We start from the raw sequence: 18,478 nt of genomic DNA, 5'->3' as shown, positions 1-18,478 counted from the left end.
TAAGGGACCTGCTGTGATCCGTCTGTTCACGTGATTGTTGAGGCGCGCGGCTGAAGCGCTGCTGCTGGAGACGGACAGGTGAGAGTCGGGACAGCAGTGGCGGGACAGCTAACGGTCGTGCGGGTGACAGTTGCGTCCAGGCGGGGAACTAGTTCCCGCCGAGCGGCGGCCAAGTGGGGCAGCGCCAGCTGCTTCCGGATTTGGCCGCGGCGGAGCGCGGACTGCGTGCATCCACGGGGCGAGGACTTCATATTTAAGGCCCCTGCCCACCCGGGCACACACACGGTGCGCAGAGCTACTCAAGATATCCGAGTGGGGTGTGTCTACTAAAAGCATTGAAAAATTCGCCGAGGACCGATAAGTAGGACCATGCATATTTCGCGAAAAGATTCCGAGATTAGTTATAAGTAGAGACCCGTGAAATTTCGTGGATTCATTTCGTGTTATGCTAAAATTCAAATAACTATACATTAGTGCTGCTTCTGTCATTGGTTCTCTGTTAATCTGGAGGACTGAGGGCCAATTAGAGATCCTCACTCATAGAAATGTCGAATCACAGACCACCCAGTCGAGACGACTCACAAGTCAACAGCCAATGAACAGTTGGCATTTGCCCGAGTGTGCAGAGGATATTGGAGTCTATCCTGGAGGTCATTGAATCCGCGAAATTCACGGGTCTCTAGTTATAAATAGGGACAGGAAAAATTCGTGGGTTCAATGACCTCCAGGATGAACTCCATACTCCTACGTACACTCGGTCAAATGCCACCCACTCATTGGCTGCTGTCTTGTGAAACGTCCCAACGTAGCAGCCTGTGATTTGATAAAGCTTCGGTTGGGTGTTTCTCATTGGCCCAAAGTCATCCAGGTGAGTTGTGAGCCAATAACAGAGGCAGCACTGAGGTATAACTACTTGTATTTTAGCCTATCGCGAAATGAATTCGCGTATTTTTCCGGTCTCTAGTTATAAGTTAAAACACTGTGGCAACGTCTGTGTTTCGTGATCGGGTGAATTCCTTTCAGGCGCATGTCGATTGTTACAACACCAAATCACACTAATTCAGTGTGGAAGCAAACTCGTCCTTAGTGGCTGGTGCAAACAAGGCAACGACTTCTCTCGCAGACGGCCGCCAATCACAAGGGAGAAACCCCTAGTGCGGGTATACCTTGTTGCAGTCTAATAGGCGTTCAGATTTATTCGCGAAAATTGCCTGCCCCTACCGATAAGTAGTTTGTTTTCGATTAAATTTTTATGTTGTATTTCTAATAGATATGAAGATATAATTGCGGTTATCATCCCGCCTCACGACATGTTCGCACGATTAAATGTAGCAAATCTAACGTATGCTACCTAATAACTTTCCCTTATCATTTTAAATGATTTTTTTAATGTAGATAACCTAATCTAACCAAAAATCTACTCTATTTTACGAATTTTTAATATAGCCTGAAAATTATCTGGTCTCGCACTTTGGTTGCCCGGTTCTTGCACGCTCGGCTCAGGGGGAACGTGATAATTTTTCGTGCGTGCAGCTGGCGTTCATCGATTTATAAGACGTTATCACGTCAAAAAAATTATTGTACTAGGCGTATTTACAATACTTATTTTACAAACGAATTTAGTAAACAAAATCTCATTATTTGCACTGCAGATGCACCATTTTAATCATCGTTTGAAAGCAAATTGCGGACGCTCATTTCAGAAACTTCACTCCCACGACGCTTTGTAAATAAAAAACGAAAACAATTTTCCAATCGGAAATTTTGTTTCACTCACGTCACAGAAGTGTTAGCCGTGAACGAATTGAATAATATTGCATCCGTGTCGCATCCATCACGTCGCGCCATAGTCTGGCGCATGTAACCTGTTTCAAATTTGACAGTTCTCTGTAGGAATGTCTGTGGTCCGCGTATTCAACTGAATGTCTTGTTCTGTCAACTGTGTTTGAGAACAGCTTAATAATGTGAATGTCAAAAGTTCGTGATAAAATATCATGAGTTGGTTCCTAAGTAACATTTGGTAAATGTTTACCAGTAATAGAGCGGAGAGGTATCAAATTAAAAAAAATAAAGTTATGTTGCACAAACTCTATTGTGATTACAGCATTACAAATTTATACAGTAACAAAAAAATCTGTGCGTGACCACCTAGTGCACATAATGTTAAATTTCAAACCTCAGTACCGCAATTAAACGATAAAACTAGACAATAAGTACGTGATGTACGTTAAGAATTGTAACAAACAAGTCGACGTAAAATTTTGCAGAGAGTCTTTTACGGTTGTCTGACTCTGTACTTTATAAGTTATTCACCCCTCCCACACCCTCTATCCTTCATCGAGTGCTCCACTCGTATCTGTGGCACTTGCCGTCACTCTGTGATGGGTCGACCTCCCGGCTGTAGAGGCGCTACGCTCAGCTGCGCTGGAGGCAGGTCGCGGTGTGGAGTCAGGCGCGCACAACGAGCCGCTCGTGCGCTGGTGCGCTGGTGCGCTGGTGCGCTCGTGCGCTGGTGCGCTGGTGCGCTGGTGCGCTGGTGCGCCGCGGGTCGCGCGGACCCAGGACCGGGGCACAGCCGCCGCACTGCACTGGTATGGGCATCGTAAGGATATATTTTTTGTGGGGGACTGCAATTGATTTAGTTGTTGAGGAATATCCATCCCCTGGGAATAAAGTGGGGGGTTCGGGGTTCCGCCCTCGGGAAAATTTGGGGTTTGAAGGTGTAAAAGGTGGTTTTTAGGCATTTTCTTTCCTAAATATTCTAATTATAGTTGGTTGCAATATATAATTTATTTAAAAAAATATATATTTTCAAAGAACAAATTTGTAAAAAAACAGTGCTCACATTACCACGATTGGACTACATGCACCATGCGCAACATATGGGTTATATCACAGAAATCATATTTTTAATATAACTACGAAACTAAATATATTATTGGAGGGGACGAAATTGAAGACTTTTATTATTGGAGGGGACGTGTCCCCCCTCCCCTCCGGTTGCGACGCCCATGGCACTGGGCTGGGCTGAGGAGTGAAGTCGCCCGCCCCTGGTTAATAATAACCCAGGTGTGCCCAACTCTAACAATGCGGGCCGCAAGTCCCAAGCGTCCAACCACTGCATGGTTGGTTTTTTCTGCCCCTGGTCCTTTCCCCCTCTTGTCCAGTAGTTGTCTTGCTTGTCTTAATGCATGATATTTGATCCCCGCATGACCCGGCCCAGGGTTTTCCCTGCGTCTGTGCAGGTTTTACCTGGGTCACTTTAGTTGGCTTTTAGGCTAGACTATCAATGGGGCGTCAGCCATGGCGCCAATCGCTGCCATGGCTGGCCAATAAACCCCAACTAGCACATGATGCACGCGCCTTTGTACTGCATGGTTAATACCCCCGCATGGTAGAGTGTATAGGCTTCGGCCTGAGACACACTTAGGTCCTCCCCTAACCTGTACCTTCCCCTTACACACTTAGATTAACTTAGGCTAGGAAAAAAAATCACACTGCGCTTCTGGGCAGTGGTGCCCACCTTGCCTGACGCGCTCACTTCCGCCAGTTCCTTTCGGGTTTTCCGCAAATTGAACCAATTTTATGAAGTATTCATACTTAGGGATCATCAAAGCACTTCCGTGTGCATTACCCAGCTTTGGAAATACAGAACTTCTAGTGGCAACGCCGTAATTAGTCCGGCAGAATTTCAATAACGAATATTTTGCCTTACGTCTTTATGGAGTTTTCGAAGACAGAGACTATTGCAGTCGTAGCCATGGCGTGACTTCTTGAACTTCGTTTTAACGTACAAAGCCCAAAGTGTATGAAGTTATACCTAAAATTTTACTGTTGATACTTTGCAGAAATTTATACAATCTTAGTTCAAAAAAGTACAGCGATGGAATATCTCAGTTGAATTTGTTCATGAGAAAAATCGGCCAAATATGGTAGAAATTGGAAAGTTTTTATGAAAAAATTTGAAAAATAAATATACCTAACTTTCAAAAATTTAAAATTTTGCTTTATATTAAAATTATTAATATGTATTCAATGAGATGTTTTAATAGGTTTGTTAGAAAGATTATTTGATAACACTAACCATTTGCTTTCAGTGTGAAAAAAATCAGAAGTTATTAAATAAAACTAAGTCAACTGCATTAGTAGGCACAGTAACAAATCAGTTAAGAATTTATGTAAGCATTCTTATTAGGCCTATAATAAAAAATATTTTGAATAAGACCATTTCTGATTTTACCAAACATTACTGCAAAGGGTGGAAAAAAGGGGTTGAAGTAAAAACATTATCTCTCTAAGAAGGCACAGTAAAACCCCATTGAAAGTAACTGTGGAAAATTTTTAAATGATTAAAAAATTTTTTTAAACTATTTTTGTTTCGATCAAACCTTACTACGATGATATGGTTGCAGAACAAAACTAAATCGATCACATTCATATTATTCTTTTAAATCTTCTTAGTATTACTAAAAATTTAATGTCAGTTTTTTTAAAAATAACTGCATCGCTTAGAGCTGGACGCTATAATATTTGTAAATTGACTGTCTTATGGGAGTAAACGGGTATGTAAATGTCTTTGGAGAATTCGCTAGCGGCACAGCACAGAATCTAGGTGCGTGTGCTGATACACTGTCCAGCTCAAAACCGTGTCATTAATATCGATAATTTTCTTAAAACTCTACGAAAATCCTCGATTCCAAGTATAGAAAACGTTCCAAACATTTTGGCTTGAATGTGCGAAAACGTTTGATCCATCGTTTGGGAATATACAAGAACATTTAGCGTGATTAGCACATGAAGTATCCAGACTGTTCCCGAGTATCGTGGAATTTTTCAGAAGTTTACAGATTGTTCAAAACGAAATTTGATCTTAGAAAATTACCTGCGTCTTTAAGCCCAGCATAAACGGATTTTTTTTCCCCAAGAGCAGATAACAATAAGCATGGGTTGGCGAGACTGTGTGCTTCATGGTACAAACTGCACTAAGTTTATAGCTGAACGTCCGCAGAAAGAGACCTCGACATGGTGGGTGGACCAGAGTTTATAGCGAATAATATAGGCTAAGTGATAGGTAAATAAAGTATATTAAGTTTAAAACAGGCTTTAGTTGTCGTTGTTATAGTAGCCTTGGGTCTCTAGGTGTACAAACGAAATTTAACTGTGTTTTTTATTAACTGTTATGTCTGCCTCTATTCTTCAGTTTCTCGCAAATATAGTTTTGTATTTTAATAATCACTGACGTTGTGGTTCCAGTAGGCGAAATAACTCAAAGAACTTAATATCTGCCGATTTGAAGGCTGATCACTGATAATGCGAGAAAAATTACTCCCCGCATCTGCCACTCCTCTCTCTCGAAGCGGGAAGTTCTGAAGATGGCAGAGGCCACATGTCCGTGAAGAGGCGCTTGAGAAGGGAAACTTGGGACACCAGTGAATACACAACACGCAGCACGGCCATCCGACAACAGTTCTGGAGTCTGTGACCGTATTCTTGACTTATCCACTACCACGTTTCATGGTAATAAAATCCATTTTTTTACAGTAACCAATACGTTTTATTTTCTTGGCTTCCGGGTGTAGGCCGTCTCAGGCAAGACAATTAGTTACCTGACACGGCCTGCAACCAGAAGCCAAGAAATTGCAGACAATGACTGAGAAAGCCTGCGATCTTTATCAATACGTTTTAACTTTCTCCATCTTTTTACTATTTAGAATTAGCCCTACAAATGAATTACTTTTTGACGTGACAACGTCTAATAAATCGATGAACGCCGGCTGCACGCACGAAAAAGTGTCCCGTTACGATGTGTCCCGTTACGCTCATTGTACGCTTGCGCCGCATCTATCTCTCTTCCACTCGATTGGAACAACCATCGATATGACTTTTTCGAGGCACATTAAACTTGAAACACTCCCATTCGTTTCCTACATTTCCTATCATCGTCCTATCCTTAACAGAATAACACAGATTGAAAGAAGTTCAATAGCAAACATGTATAAAAGTTATAGTTAAAATAATCTCTTCGTTAAAGTAATTAAAATTTTTGAATAAATGAGTGCAAATCAAAGTTAATTTATCAATTAAATTGTAGATTTCATTTCACTCCTTCTTTGTATCCATACAAAATAGTGATAATTCAATAAAAATGATTCAATTTTATTCATAAAAGTATGCTATCATTTCATCAATGTTTTGTTATGACGTTGTTACGTTAAACTATCGTCCTTAAACTGACATTTCAGACAACCAATTTATTTTTTTCCAGTTGTGCCATCTGACACGAAGCTTCAGTAGTGAAAAGCGCCCGCTGAGATGAGGAACGCGCGGAAAGTGACGGGCGCGCAGGCACGGTGTTGGAGTGCAGTTGGCGATGCGCCCGCGCGGCGCGCTGCTGGGAATGCTCGTCGAGACCTCCGGGAATTATCTCCGCGGGCTTTACGACCCGGCCGTATCACGCGAGGGTGTTGGGAGCCCGGGCAAATAAACATACAGTAGTTGATAACGGCAGCAGGAGAGCGGGTAATTTACGACCCACGTGACCTCGCGCTCACCCTTGTGGGCGGTAGGGGGGGGGGGGGGTTCCGGTAATCGACTCTCCTCAGAGGAGGACGCAGACGCAGATGCTGGTACAACAGCTCCTAGAATAGTCGTGTTGTGAACGTCAACGCAGGCGTTGTCATCGTAGGTTATTATCTGTTCTGTTACGATTTTCAGAATGGTTGGCGTCTGATATGTATATACGTATGTGTATTTATTTTTATATATACATACACATATATATTGTGCTGGGGATCTTTAAGTTTCACAAGGATATGAGAAATGAACAGAAACAAACGGGGAAAAAAACTGTAAGCGGGAGAAATGTCAAACGGGCTGCTAACGTCTTCATTAGACTAGCAAAAGATCAGATTGGTCCCTAAGAAAAGGTGCCTCAGTCTACTGGCACAAAGTTTAACTGGGTAGAGTACACCAGCCTAACTAAGTGTAAATCGCCCAATTGTAACCAAATTATATAGAAAATAAAATTTCCAAAAATAGTTTAAAATTATAATAAAATTTAAAAAAAAACGTGCCGAAATACCTCATTTCTGGCGCTATATATATATTATACCAAATTCCTTCATTCTACTGCACACCAATGAGGTGTCTTGAAATCACTGAACTGCTTGTGACATTCAAATGATAATGTCTTAACCGATCGATAACTGCTACAGTGGATCCTTATTACCCACCAAGTCAGTGAAATTTTAGTAATTTTTATTTACTGACCAAAATAACTGGCTGAAACGAAAAGAAACTGTTACTTTACCGCCAGCCTCCACGTCCTGCTACGTCATACGCTCGTGAAGTTCTTTCCGATTGAGATGTAAAATAAGTAACGTCTGCCAGGGAAATTAAGGGCTGAGTGAACAGAGAAATCACCGTAGACAGCACTGTTAAAGTAAAAGTCAACATTACTCTTACTCAATATTATTCGTTTTGTAATCGTTTTTAATTATGTACCAGATAAGTCGTGTACATAGCTAGGATTTGAAAACGTGAAAGTAACTGAGTGAAAGGAATATTTTAGCTAAGAAGGAAATTTAAAATGAAACGAATTTCCACGGGTTCACTGAAATTTCTAGAGTCATTAAGTGAAGAAAAGCGATGGCAAGTCTTCGGAGTAGAATTAGCGTTCGGAAATACCTGACTTTGCGCCGTACCTCAGTTATCTTGATTAACTTTCCTCGATGTTTTTTTTCTGAAATACAGTCTAGACATTTGCTGATGTATGGTAACTTGCTAAAACCAAAAGTCAATTAATTCGTCATTTCATTGTAAAGTTGCGTCTGAATCTTTTGTACCCTTTAAGTTCACAAGTTCACAAGAAACAAGGACAGCTCTAAAGGCAGATATCGTACACACACAATCTCTCTCTCTCTCTCTATATATATATATATATATATATATATATATATATATATATAATATGTGTTTTTGAATATTTATAAGTATAAGTATATAACTTGATTAGATCGGAGTTATATTTATATATCTTAAAACCATATTTACCCCGTTTTCATTCCTTAGGGGTTGAATTTTGCAAAATGATAAAATTATGGTTATTGTTTTTTATGTTTATTTTTTGTTCCCAATATCTTTTATTATGTTTAATTAAAGTTGGGGATATAATTATTAAAACCATAACGACCCCCTATTCACACCCTCAGGATTGGGATTCTGTAAGTTAACCAATGACCTTCCTAATAAACAAATTTTCGTCAAAATTAGTTAAGTAGGCCTATATTTAAATTGATGCTGGAACAAAATGACAAGAAGAAAAAATTAAATCTATATTTTTCAGTTCTTATTAATGTAAACAGCCATTTACGATTTTTTAAATCATTTAATTAAATGTAGGGTACAGACTTTTTACCTCCAACATTTTTATTATTAGTGAAGATTTGTTATCCAAGTAAATTGTGTTAAAACAAACATGGCGTAAATGGCATTTAATTCTTGATTGGTTCTCTTGAATACGACGATCTGTGCACTTACTCTTCCGTTGATGTTGCATATCTGTACTTCTAAGGCATAAGACACTATGTCCATTTTAGAGCAAATGCCCATAAACTTGGCCTACGTTTGACGTTCTTTCTATGTAAATACAAAACTAAGATAATTATATGATATGTAGGGACCGGAAAAATTCGCGTTTTCAATGACCTCTAGGATAGACTCCATGATCCTCTATGTACTTGTACAGATTACACCTGCTGATTGGCTACTAACTCGTGAATGATCCTCTATGTACTTGTACAGATTACACCTGCTGATTGGCTACTAACTCGTGACACGTGTTAACTGGGAAGCTTGTGATTCGATACTTATTCTGTCGAACGTTTTTCAATGGTCCAGAGTCCTTCAGATAAACCGTGGCCCAATCACTGAAGCAGCAAGAAAGGCAAATGTATTTAGATTCTAGCCTATCGCGAAATGAACCCGCGAATTTTTCAGGTCTCTAATGATATGTCAAATTGCAAATATTTAGGGTATAAGTTAGTTGAGTACATAAGTTAAGTACTCTTTAAAAAAATTAAATTGCTCTCATGAAAAATATTGTTTATGTGGCATAGTGTCTTATGCCTCAAAGGTACACATATTTGGTTTATATTATCATGCCATTATAATCACTCATAACGCATGATTTTTTAGGACAAACACACTTTTATCTCGCTGCAGTGGAATTAAATACACTTTCGCAGCCAGAACTTAGTTTTTATATAGTGAGGTAAAGGAAAGATGTGTTCTATACTTTTTTTAAAAAAAAATTGGTTGTCCGTAAAGTCGGTTTACGGACGATAGTTTAACGTGACAACGTTATAACAAAACATTGATGAAATGATTTCATAACATTATGAATAAAATTGAATCATTTTTATTGAATTATCACTATTTTGTATGGATACAAAGAAGGAGTGAAATGAAATCTACAATTTAATTGATAAATTTAATTTTATTTGCACTCATTAATTCAAATATGTTTATTACTTTAACGAAGATATTATTTTAACTATATCTTTTATACATGTTTGCTATTGAACTTCTTCCAATCTGTGTTATTCTGTTAAGGATAGGACGATGATAGGAAAAGTAGGAAACGAATGGAAGTGTTTCAAGTTTAATGTGCTTCGAAAAAGTCAAATTGATGGTTGTTCCAATCGAGTGGAAGAGAGATAGATGCGGCGCAAGCGTACAATGAGCGTAACGGGACACAGCGTAACAGGACAATGTGCGTAACGGGACACTTTTTCGTGCGTGCAGCCGGCGTTCATTGATTTATTAGACGTTGTCACGTCAAAACAATATATGTGTCTATGCTCTATTGAAGACAGCCATCCTGTAGGTGCTGCAAGTCTGTAAGTATGTCTCTGCAGAAACCCGACTGTGACGTGATGGATTAAAGAGGAACGCAGCTCATTCAGTAGTTACTCAGGGGTAACATCCTTCATGATCGATTAATGCGGCCTTGTCAACATGAACTCGGCACACCGCTCAGGTTGTGTACTGGGCACTGCGCGGCTGACAGCGACGGTAAACCACATGCGTATCCATCTCGATTGTGCTATGTTGTGTCCGAATTCAATCTTTGATTATGTCATCCTCTCAAGTAATGCTCTTGTTAATCTTACACTAGTTTTAAACGTAAAATAAAAAAAAAATCAAGATTTCAAAATGATTAACTATAAAAATTAATTTTTAATGATATCTTAGTAATGTGTGTATAAAATATTAATATAAAGTTAAATTTAAATTTCAGGTGGTTTTACACATGAATAAAAAATGATTAAACTAATGTCTAGAAACTAATGAAATAATAATGCATTTGAAAATATTTGAATTAGACTTGGAGATTATTTTCTCGGATTGACAGACACAGCCTACATGTGAGATGCTGTATTACATAAACTGATGAAAAAAATAAACGTACTGGGAATTAAGGTCACAATAATTGCTTACATTAAATTTAAAAAAAAAAGTTATTAGTAGGGACTGGAAAAATTCGCGGTTTCGATGACCTTCAGGATAGACTACACAGTCCTCAGTATACTCGGGCAAATAACTCCTGTTCATTGGCTGCTGACTTGTGAGTCGTCTCAACTAGTTTGATTGTGATACGATACTTCTTTGGTTGAGCATTTCCCATTGGCCCAGAGTCGTCCAGATGAACAGTGAACCAATAACAAAGCAGCTTTAAGGTATATGTATTTGAATTTTATCGTATCGCGAAATGAATACGCGAATTTTACCGGTCTCTAGTTATTAGTAGAGACCGGAAAAATTCGCGAATTCATTTCGCGATAGGCTAAAATACAAATAGTTATACCTCAGTGCTGCCTCTGCTATTGGCTCACAACTCACCTGGATGACTATGAGCCAATGAGAAACACCCGATCAAAGCTTTATCGAATCACAGGCTGCTACGTTAGGACGTCTCACAAGACAGCAGTCAATAAGTGGGTGACATTTGACCGAGTGTACGTAGAACTATGGAGTTCATACTGGAGGTCATTGAACCCGCGAATTTTTCCGGTCCCTAGTTATTGGTACAGAGAAGCCGAGATGTGCTCAAAACAACAGCAGCAGTCACAATGAAGGATGACCGCAGGCCAGTCAGACTAGTGAAGCCGCGTGTCAACATAAGGGTGTTTTTAATGAAGCCCTGCGACGCCCCTAGCGGCGGGTCGGTGAATGACAAGCCGGGAGATTAGTCGTGACTCCGCCGGCATCAATGGCGCCCTCTCCAAGTGGCGGTTTGCAACCCCCCCCCCCCCCCTTCTGGGCTGCCATGCAAATGTCAGAGGCTTTTAAAGTCCCGCTGAACGATGTTCCCCGCCGCTGAAAGCAAGGGTTGGCGCCGGCTTTTACCGCTCCATTACCCGCCGGGAGCTACTCGCCGGCCGGAAAACATCAACCACCGCGTGGCCAGTTCAGCAGTGCTCATTACTAGCGTTTAACAGTCTACCTTAGCCACTACTGCGCGTTTTATAATGAGTCCTTTTTTTAGTTATTTCATTTATAGCTTCCCACTAAAACTGAAAATTTTCAATTACATCAAATTACAGAAGTCTGTACTTTATGTTTATTGTTTATGATATTTTAAAATAAATAAATTCTTGATTAATTAAATTTTAACGTAATAAATACGCATCGATATGTCATCAGACGTTTGGTGAAAAATTAATTACACAACTTTTGTTTTATAAACGTGCAAACGGTTTCCAAATATTTCTTGCTTTTTTGGCTCAATTTACCTCCAGTTTTTTTTCTAAAAAAAAATTAATAATATAATCAGCAGGTGCCGTACTTAATTTTAGTCCCTATTTTTGAAGCTTTTCTGCAAAATATTATGTTATGATGCTTTTTTGTAATTAGTAATATCTAAGCCAAAGCCACAAGTTATTTTTCATTAGTGTGAACTCATGTGTGTTTTTATAATTACAATTTTTTGTTTTGCAATGTGCATTATGGTTACTCTATAGAAGCATATTTTCTGCATAATATTGTAGAAAAATAATTTTACAGTCGCATATTCGAAAGATTTCTTCTTGGTAATCTGGATTCAGCAATAAACCAAACGTTCGAGGTGGTAAGGCTGTGTATAAAGCAACACAGCAGATCAAATAATAATAATAATAATAAAAGCAAGTAGACACGAATACAGATTATCCTCGACCCTCTAAATAAAAACTTCAATACAACTGCGGTAATTCAACTATGTATTCAAATGTCAAGTCAAGACTTAACGTTAGATATGAATAGATTCATCAGTTAATGTCGGAGTAACTCTTAAGGATTGCGTGTTGAGTATAATGACTGGAACACTGTGATGTGTGAAGGTACATACGGAAAAAGCATTATGTTCTATTTTTATAAATAGAAGGAAATAAAAAATATCAGAACCCATGACAAGAAAGTAAAGGAAAACTGGAGATGTGACACTGGAAAAATAAGGCGAAATCGATCCAGAGTTCAGATGGATCTGTACTCTAACGAAGCATTGAAGAGATTGACCACGAAATAAATAAACTGAAAGAAAGGGGACGAACCAGCTGTCGTCTTCAAGGCTGCAGTCAAGCAGATGAAGCACAATTACGATAAAAGTACAATCTGTTCCTGTGCTGATACCGAAGAAAATTCCCACGCATGCATTACGAATTTAGAGATCTGCAAAATTCGCGGATTCATTCGGTGATAGGCTAGAATCCAAACACATATAGGCCTACCTCTTAGATAATTTTGCTATTGGCTTACTGTTCATCTGGACGAATCTCAACCAGTTATAAACTCTCAACCGAAGAAGGATCGAATCACAGACAAACCAGCTGAGACGACTTACAAGTCGGTAGCCAATGAACTTGCGTTATTTGCCCGAGTGTACAGGGGTAGGTATGTGCAGTCTATCCTGAAGGCCATCGAACCCGCGAATTTTGCAGGTCTCTACGAATGATGCACATAATATCCATTTAATTATTTTCTCCCGAATATATAACTTTAAAAATCTTTTATTCTTGGGAAGGAGAAGTAGGAGACGGTGTTGACTAAGAACAAAATACCTAGCTTTAAAATGCAACAGCATATTTAATAAACATGTTATCTTTTAAAGACACTCAACAAAGCTGACACCAGCAGTTTATCATTCGACTGAGAGAGGCAAGAGTAAAAATTCACAAGCCGTGGCGAAGCTTCTTGTGGTGAAGTGTAGCCTGCGTGCAAAGCAAGCAGCAAGTGGAGGCTAACATCAGGCGAGGAGTGAGCGTGAATTGCTGGCGCTATCGCCCGTGTCGTGTCGTACTTCTCCGAGCGGAGTGGCGCGACGGTAAACATTCCACTCGCATTCGGTCCAGACATCTCCATTCCAGGTTCACATGGCTTCCAGGAATTATTCCAGGCTCTAGCCGGGACCGGTCAGCATCTTGTACCTAACTGAAGAATTTGATACTCCAGATAGTACTCCAGTGGGTGCTACGAACATGGCCTGTATTGCTGGATGCGATTGTGTGTGTTCTGTGTTGATCCGTTTGCTAAATGTTAACCAATTGAAGATATCATTAAAAAGTATAATTTTATCCCGATGGTTTGGAGATTTTTAAATATTAATGTAGTGCTCAGCTTTACACTTATAACCATAAAAACACGATTTGGAGATCTCATTGAATACCTGTAAAGGCTGATATCCTGCAGGCTGCTGCATCAATGGCGGCTTCAGGATGACTTTTCGGGAGGGGCTATCGCACAAAGAAAGGTCGTAGTTGCAAAAAAAATGAAAGTGTTCAGATATTGGCCTTGGAATATTATTTACAAATTACAGGTTTCAAATACAGAACCTTAGTAGCTCCATGAAACTTTTGATGAGATAAAAGTTTAACATGAGAAATTAAATGTTTAAGTAAACATACATATGCACTAATCAATAAAATTGGTCTCGGGAGTGGGCTATAGCCCCCACCGCCCCCCTTCTGGAGCCGCGCTTGCCGCTGCTAGCGCATGTTTTCAGGACGGGCGGTAAGGGCGAGGCGCAGGCCTGTGGCTGCGCGGACAATGACATGCAGCGAGGGGTTGGCTGCTGCAGGGACCACCCCTCCAATCAGCGGGTGAATGGGGCCGGGTTGCCACGGGGATGTCGCTGCAGAGACCGCGCCAATCACAGGCCGCGCAAGGGAGGATTCATCCCCCTGCCCTTCCCCCACCCCCCACTGGAAGGGTTCTCTGCTATTGAAACTCGCATCAAGAGTGTTTGTAACATCCCATTGAAGTACTATTAGAAAGCAATTTTCTTTTCTTCAAACCTATCGAAGTTAGGAAGGTGAATAAAAAGCCCATTCCTTAACATTTAGAACTAACATTTTCGCAATTTTAAATGTACGTGTCATGTTTATGCAAGTACTTGCAGCCTATATATAATTTTTCTCAAACTCAAGACATCTACATAAAACCCGAAAATATTTGCTAACTAAACGCAGCTAAAAATGTTAAGTGTTTAAATATTTCAAAACATCTTCAAAGCTCTCTTTAGAATGCTTTATGATGTAATTAATAATACTAACTATTAAATCATAAATTAATAAAACTGTTGCCAAGCAAAATTTATCATTAAAATTCTACTTCATTTTGTTAATGTTTACTTTGTTTTTTGGTGTAAATGAAATCATGGGAAACGGAAAGAAGTATTTGACGTGGTCTTGTCATTTGTTGGACTCAAAAAGGAATGTATTAAATTCATTTTAATTTTATACTTATCATTGCCTATTTGTTTTTGGTCCATTTCATGCGCTGAAGTTTTAAAGGCTGCATCAACATCTGCAAAGTATATTGAGACAAACAGATGTCTCTCGCATACAATAAATTCAGTAATTATACCCCATTTAAAACCCGTTTCCATATAAATTATAATTATGAAGACAGTTGTTCCTTATACCTAAGCGAGAAACACATAGTGTTTTCTCTAAATTTTAAATTTTATCTTCAATTGTTGCACTGCTTATTCATAATCAGGCCTTGAACTAATTAAAGAATTAACTGTTTTTTATACGCCCGCTTGATGATAGATCTATTAAGATTCTTAGATTTTCGCTGATCTCCCAGCCAACGTAATATGTCGGCGAGCAGAATTCATATATAAGTTTATCACATATTTGAAGATTAACATAACAAGTCAACGTAGGATAGATACACAGTAAAAATATGTTAATATTTGTTTTAAACAAAATGCAAATAATAAAAGGACAAATTTATTTTAAAAATACTGCAAAAATTCATTGTATAGGCCTATGGGCCTACATAATCTCCATGTTAACTTTAAACTTGGATGCTGTAAAATTTGTATTACAATATTATTTAATTTTAATTTTACAGTCTACAGCAAAATAATTCAAAGTCAACACTGATGTACGTAAATTTTATGGAAATACTTTGCAAAATAGCTTACTAAGATTGTCTTTGTTTAAACACATTACAATTTTACTCTGTTGTAACTAGGTAAATAACTGTTAAACTATACGAAACCATTTCTTTGAAAGCTAACTGCCAAATTAGTTTTTTGTGTCTCACAAGTATGTAAATTCACGTGAGAAAGTAAAAAATGAAAACACATATTCTTCATACTGGTAGAAAAATTAAAATCGGGCGAGTTGAAGGAATTTCCAACATCCTTGAGAAAAAATTAGCCATTGCTACAAATAAATATTTTGTTAACTAGTCTAAAAAAATTAAATTTCAAAACGTAAAGATTTCTGTTGAACACTTTGAATATTATTTATTAGTGTAATAAAAATTGAAAAAAAGTAGGTATAGTTTAAATATTGCAAAGTGCAATAAACCATCATTCGTAGGTACTGTATGTTTTGAAACAATTATTACTCAGACTAAAACTATTTAAATGGAGGTACATAAACTCCTGTAAAATTATGATAAGTGAACTTGGAAAATTATAGACGATAACATTTTTATTTAATTGTATCGACCAAGACTTGACATAAGCGGAAGGACTTACAAAAATCTTTTAAAATATCAAAGCACTTTTCCTGGAGAAGTAAACGATCTCATGACAGGCTGGCAAGCAGTAAGATGATAATATAAATTTTTAAAGTTTTTTAAGATTTACAAATATTTTTTTTATTGTAGTGCATATAGTAGGCCTACTTGATCTATAGGCCTACTTATCTCCACGTTTAACGTAATTTTCGGACTATATGGTATTTGCTTGTTCATATTAAGTGATAGATTTAATTTACAAAGTTTTTCGTTTAAAAAATGTGTTTTTTAAACTGAAATATTACCAAATTTATTTTTATAAGTAGTTTCTGAAAAAAAAAAAAAAAAAAAACATGCTTAGGAACTTATTTTTAATTGGGAAAAATTTTGAACATTTTCCTCATTCATATCCAAAATATCTGGCTCTCAAATTTGGTCATTGAAGATTCATATATATTATGTATAAAAACTAGACAACTAAATAACTGTCACTGACAAACAAATAAGCAAAACAATTTTAATACATTATGTTATTAATTAAACCAAGCGTAAAAAAGCAAAATACATGCTTACCACAATAATTTTTTAAAAACCCAGAACATAAATGGTTTAAAAATTATAATTGTTAAGAGTATGACAATGAGTACCCTGGATTCATGCAATGAAATACTACGTCGCTGTAGAGGATATTATTGTGTGGAGGCCAACAATATTTTGTAAGCAGGCCTATTCATGCTGCCGAACATATCATGGTTTAGTTTTAACATTTAAAAATATATATAAATAATTTTATAACCACATAATTGTTTGTCAGTGAAAACAGAATTTTTTTTTTCCCCCAACAGTTAAAGAAATTTCTGTGGTATCGTGCTGTCAGGACAAAATATTTGTAAAGGCTCCCCTCATTGGGTCAATAGAAAAAATGGAAAAAGGGGGAATGTGAGGGGGGGGGGGCAGGGAAGGAGTTACGTCACCACGCGTCGGCGGGGTTGTCCGTGTTTGGTTGGCAACATTTGCCCGACTTTCAGGCCCGCCGAATGGAGCACTCACACTGTCAAACACTCGCTTCCCGCAGCCTAGCCTCCAGTGAAGCTGGTCGAATGATGTCACACGTCTACGTTCTTTGGGATACTGGCAACGGGGAACAACTTCATGGACATACGCCACATTCTGGATGCCATAGAATGGACATTATAGAAGTCTTTCTTATGACATGCATTGCAAACCAGCAATGAAAATGATGTAGGTATGCCCATGAAGTTGTTTTAAACCAGCCATGTTTGTCCGACAAATTGGTTGACTTTGAGTTTCAATCAAATACGTTGTACACAAGAACAGGTTCTAAAATTTGTTTGGATGTTAGATGGCATCAGCAAATCAAAAAACCGAAATGAAAGTGGTTTCCGTCTCAATGAAAGTCTCTTCGAAATGGCGAAGGACAGTAAAAGAATAATAAAATGTTTTGAAGGTAATGTTATGAGTTTGTGTATACTCCGTAGAGTATTTATTTTAATATAAACTGCTATTGTTTGAAATTTTAATAGATGCATCATAACTAGGGACCGGAAAAACTCGCGGGTTCAATGACCTCCAGGATGAACTCCATAGTTCTACGTACACTCGGTAAAATGCCACCCACTAATTGGCTGCTGTCATGTGAAACGTCCCAATGTAGCAGCCTGCGATTCGATACAGCTTCGGTTGGGTGTTTTTCATTGGCCCAGAGTCATACAGGTGAGTTGTGAGCCAATAGCAGAGGCAGCACTGAGGTATAACTATTTGTATTTTAGCCTATCGCGAAATGAATTCGCGAATTTTTCCGTTCTCTAATCATAACATGTTCTAATTTAACATCCAACGATGTTGAAATGCGTTTAACAATAAATTTCTATGAAATAATTTGAGCGAGTTTAGTTCCCAGTGCAGCTATTTTGCTTTGATTGTCTGAGAGGATTACATCGCAGGAAAACTGGGAAGCCAGACGGAAGTATAAAGATACAGCCCTAGGTATTGGAAGACTGGAACTTGACTTGACGGTGTTGTCGGGGCCCGAAGCGTGCGGGATGATGGAAATGTTTTGTTTTTCCTCCCCCCCCCCCCCCCCTTCTAAGAGAGACTGCCCCCGGAGATCAGGTTACCCCCGCCTGTGACGCAAGGCCCTGGAAGCGCTGCGCACACAGCGGCCGCGCATCTGTGTTTGTCCGCGCGCGTCAGGGCGCAGGCCGGGGGTTGTTTGGGCAGGCCGGCGCCCAGGTGCGGTGCCCAGGTGAGGAGTCCGCCTGGGCAACCGGCGTCAGTCGCCTTCTGCGAACAAGCTCTGTGCTCAGGACAAGCTCCTCAGTAGCATACCCACTTCTGTCAGCCTCGCGTTACTTTCTGCTTCTTGCAACCTCTTTTTTGACGTGACAACGTCTAATAAATCGATGAACGCCGGCTGCACGCACGAAAAAGTGTTCCGTTACGC

The 18,478-nt window shown here is 38.9% G+C and overlaps 1 protein-coding gene across 1 annotated transcript in view; it reads left to right on the top strand.

Moving 5' to 3' along the window:
* LOC134535249 (angiomotin) overlaps positions 1-18,478 on the top strand; it is a 246,070-nt gene that overhangs the window by 44,805 nt on the left and 182,787 nt on the right. The gene's annotated exons all lie outside the window — the stretch shown is intronic.

Source organism: Bacillus rossius, chromosome 8 (genome assembly GCF_032445375.1).
Source record: "Bacillus rossius redtenbacheri isolate Brsri chromosome 8, Brsri_v3, whole genome shotgun sequence".
NCBI lineage: Eukaryota > Metazoa > Arthropoda > Insecta > Phasmatodea > Bacillidae > Bacillus > Bacillus rossius.
The sequence above is the reverse complement of the archived record's forward strand: the minus strand, read 5'-3'. Positions and strand labels throughout refer to the sequence as shown.